Source organism: Chrysochloris asiatica, unplaced genomic scaffold, assembly GCF_000296735.1.
Source record: "Chrysochloris asiatica unplaced genomic scaffold, ChrAsi1.0 scaffold00148, whole genome shotgun sequence".
Lineage (NCBI taxonomy): Eukaryota > Metazoa > Chordata > Mammalia > Afrosoricida > Chrysochloridae > Chrysochloris > Chrysochloris asiatica.
The window spans coordinates 8252882-8257844 of NW_006408666.1; positions in this window are offsets into that span (position 1 = coordinate 8252882).

The window sequence follows — 4963 nt, forward strand, 5'->3', positions numbered from 1 at the left end:
TCATGTGATCACCTCCATGGTGAGATCTGGTGTAATGTGATCACCCCCATGGTGAGATCTGGGATAATGCGGTCACTTTTATGGTGAGATCTGCTCTGAGCAGCCAGTGAGTCTCCTCAGGGATGTTAGGTGGAAATTGTGGACGTTTACTTGCTTTTTTCTGGAACTGTATAGTGCATCCTACTTGTCATCTGACTTCCAAATTTTGAACTTGAGCCAGTGGCCTGCTGTATTGTCTGCCATCTCACCTGCTGACCTTGGGTTTATCAGTAACTGGCTCTGTGAGTCACAAGTTTCCAAGCTGATACCTGACCCACCAGCTTGACACCTGTCAGCCTCTATACCTGCATAAACTGGTTCCTTGAGACAAGGCTTTTTGTTTCTAAGCTTACGTAAGCATCACTATTTTTGCTTCTCTAGAGAGCCCGGCCTGGGACTACCCCTGACTCATTGCCCAGTGTCCCCTCCTCTCTGGCCTCTGAGGCCCACCTCCCATCCTCGTCTGAGCCACAGCACAGCCTTCCCAGGTGACGTTGTGTGGGGCCTGTGTACTTATGGCCTAGTGCTGGCATTTCTGAGTTTGAAAATCACAAGCATAAACCAGGTAGTAGGAACCAGGCTGCAATGGCGCATTGATGAAAGAGCAAGCGTTGGGGGTGTTCAACATGTCTTCATGGGTTGCTCATCTAGGAAACCGAGTCATAAAGATCCTTTTCTGGGTTTAAAAAATTATTTGATGTCCCTTTGTTGTTAAGTGCCATTGAATCAGTTTTGATTCATAGTGACTCTGTATAGTGTTTCTGAGGAGTGGCGGGTGGATTTGAACCACCACCCTTGCAATGAACAGTTCAGTGCTTATCCTACAGCACCACACCAATTACTTTAGTGTTAGTTGTTGTCAAGTGCCGTAGAGCCGGTTCTGACCCATAGCGACCCTGTATAGGGTTTCCAAGGAGCAGCTGGTGAGCTTGAAGTCTTGACCTTGCAGTTTAAACAGCTTTGCAGTCTGGTACATTAACCCACAGCGCCACACCAGGACTCCAAATACACATCTTACCAAGGATGGCCTTGTAGTGGGACTTGGCAGTTAAAAATGGGCATTTCCTGTTGGACAGACAAGGCACCTTGGCAACCAGGAAGGGCAGCATCAACCCATTCAGCTGGGAAGCCTCACCACCCTGGCTCCGCCCCTGTGTCCACCTGCCCCGAGCCCAGAAACTCTATCAGAAGCAAACATTCCTTTAGCCAGTGATTCTACAGTGAAGGCACCCAAGGGTCAGGCAGGGTCACGAGCAACACCTGGAGAGAACGTCCTCTTTTTGAAACATCTTTTGCTTTGAATTCCAAATACTTGTGAAGCTCATTAGATCTTAAGTAGCTGTGGCCTTTGACAAGTAGGGCCTACAGCTGGCTAGTTAGCCCTTCGTCCTTTGTGTCTTATTGAGTATGAATTCCCATGACCCTGTTGTAGTGACCTGTGCACCTCTGATCTCTTTCCTTCAAATAGAGCAGGGTCAGATTACCCTATTAGCAAGGTAAGCAGGGGCTTACTTACTGATCTGTGGTGAATGATTTCACAAGGGCTTCCTATTCACTACGTGTTTGTCCACAGGCAGAAGGAAGCCTGTACTTACCTGGCTTACTGGGCAATCTGACACCGATAAACATTCCCTATCATGACTGTGCTTGGGTTATAGGATCCATGGGACCAACCAAGATCCCAAACGGTGAAGTAGGGAGTTACTACTTTCTGACTTTTATTACTTTTAATACCTCCAATGGCATCTCCTGCCACACGCACCCTCACCGCCATCCTTGAAGGTAGACATGTTAGTTGGGAGGTACCGACAAGGAAGTATATAGAAATGAAGAGTGGAGTCTTTGGTCCCAGAACCATCCAGATCGAGCCTGCCTTGTTCTGACTTGTTAGTGGAAGCTATTGGAAAAAAAGTTTGCAAATCAGGCAAAAAGAAAAGTACAAATTTCTACATTTTATGTATTCAAATTTTCTTCGGATTTAATGAAGTGGGAAACGTAATAGTTTTCTGTCATCACCAGCAATTCACTTGCTGAGGAGGTTCAGCTGTCAAAATCAGCAAAGCCTTCCACACGGAACATTTCCTGGTGGCATGTGTGAGCTCAAGGTGCCCCACAAAGCTCAGCTTCCCGCCACAGATGTGCATGATGGGGAGGGAAACAAAACTGGAGACAGACATACATACAGAATTCGTTTATTTAACTTAAATCGTGTAGTACTTTAACTATTAGAAAAAAGCAGAGTAAGAGAAACTAAACTTGCCTTAGCTTCAGCCATTCAAAATAGACAAAGTTGTTGTTTTTGTTTTTTTCCCATAATGTAAAGAATTCAGAGTATATTGCAATAACAGGAGTAAGTTCTTACAACAGAATATACAAAAACATTTTGAAAAGTTTTTTTTTCATCTACTGATTTTTTTATATAAACACAGGAGTTTTTTTAAGGAATAAAGTTATACACAGAAAATCATTTCATGTAACAAATTGGCCATGTTATAACCTTTAAAAAAAATTTTTTTTTGCTTTTTTTTTAAAAAACCTTTTTTAAACAAGAAAACTCAGAAAATGCATCATGTGTGATGCATCTATCCCATCATGCCTTCTGGCTTGACGTCTGTCCCAGAGATAGACAAACTCTGGTAACCCTTTCACCTCAACTCACGGGTTTAGAAAGCACACAGGTGTTTCTGCCAGGAGTCTACCAACCTGGGATGTGTCTATGCAATGCCAAACATCCAAATGAAAAGTTCAAATCAAAACCAAATTCTTTCTGGACCTTTCCCCTACTTAGAGCAAACATCCAGAAGTGAAGTTGTGTAGGCATGGCCAATAATCTATTGGGAGATAGAAGAAATGGAGTCAAACTTGAAAAGAAAAGAAAAAACAAAAGTATAGTTTTTACTTAAAAGAACTTATTTCATACTGAAAAACCATATTTAATAGTCTACCTTAAACAAAAAATACAAGTCTCTTCCTTGTTCTAATAAAGCATTAATCATGTCAGCAAACGGCCTGTGGACATCAGCATGATCTTTCATGAGCTATATCTGTGTGCTTTCCTTGTTCTAACAAAGCATTAATCATGTCAGCAAACGGCCTGTGGACATCAGCATGATCTTTCATGAGCTATATCTGTGTGCTGTGATCACTGAGAAGTTCAGCTCTGTGTGCCATCGCCATGGCACTGCATAACAAGCCCAACCAAAACCCCAAGCAAACGGGGTGCTGAGGGTGCTGAGGGTGCACGTGCCCCGCCGAGCTGCAAACCTCTGCTGTTTCCAAGGCCTCTGAGACGCTTTCAGTCTTTTAAAATAGCTACGATCCAAAGGGAGACCAGTAGATGATCCCTTTCGCAACCAGAAGGTTCTGGAAGACCAAGATACTGAAGATACAGAACTACTTCTTAAATCACCCTTCCTTTGTTATAAACTAGGGCACAAAGCATGGGGAGGGGCAGGCCACAGCTTGGGTCTGGGGGAAATCTTTTTTTCTTTTTTTCTTTTTGGCATATTGTAAAGCTAGCTAGTTACCGGTGTCCTAAAAAAGTGTGCGTGTGTGTGTGTGTATGTGTGTGTGTATGTATAGATATATATACACACACATATTCATACACACATAGGTATATGTATACATACATGTCTATATCATGTATATGTATATATATATATGTAGATCGCAAATACACATTTGCACACAGAGAAAAAAAGTGTCTTTAAATTATTTTCGGCAATTATAAACTACAAACATTGTATAAAATTATTCTATGTTCTTACAAAAATGCAACGAAACCAGTAATTAGTTCTTGTAAACCAGATCTTCGTCAACTGACTACCCGTAATCTACTGGACTTATGAGCCCTATTGAAAATGCTAATGAGTGACTAATTAAAACAATGTTTACTAATAATATGCAGACACACAAATGTGGGCATACAAATGAGTGACCATTATGTTCCTGCAAAAACCAAACCAAACCAAACCAAACCCTAAAGTTATGCCCCAGAACTGACAACTGGCTAGTGCAATGTTCCTGGACAATTTGACTAAACTCCTCAGTAAGTTTCCAAAGTAGGATGTTGGATTTATTTATTGAAACCAAATGCCCATGGTGAGTGTTGAGCCTTGATGTGGTCTGATCCCTTCAGAAACCATCAAGTTCAAAACCGCACCCACACTTTTTCTAAGCCCTGCACCCTTCTTCTCCTTACAATTCTTCTCTTCATGTCATACATGATCCCCATCACAATGGTTCCTACCCTCTGATCATCCACCATCAAGGAATCTTTGTCTTTTTCTCCAAATGAACATCTAGTCATCTTAAGCTGGAGACCACCATGAAACACTCGGGTCTGTCCAAGGTCTGTATCTTCAGCATCTCTGGCATCAGAGGTTCGATCTGAACATTGATTCTCATTTGTGCCACCAACTACTTCAGAGTGGAGTAAGAGAGTTTAACTTTCAACACTGGTGCTTAGCCCAGGAAATGAACAACAGTTAACAAATACAAAAGTAACAATAAAAAGAAAAAAACCAAAACTCTTAAATGCAATGCTAATGGGCCAAGGCATGGCATGGCAGGTTACCGCCCAGGGAGAGTGCTTTGGGAAGGCATTGCCTTCAATACTGTCTGGCCACCCTGGGGCAACCCCACCATGACAGCTAAGGACCTCGGAGCAGGCCCTCTGGCCTTCTCTCTGGTCTGAGCCCAACGTGCTGACAGCGCAGCAGCCCATGTCAGGGACCAGCACCTGCAGACAGAGGTGGGCTGCTGAGAAAGAGGCTCTTCGGTGGAACTGGGACCTAGAATTTGGCAGCATGCTTGGCTCAAAAATTTGTCATCCCAACTAAAAACACACCCCTTCGTACCAAGCATTCTGCTATTTGGTAGTTCCACAAGAACAACTTTTCTGTTTTGCTAAGCCATTTTC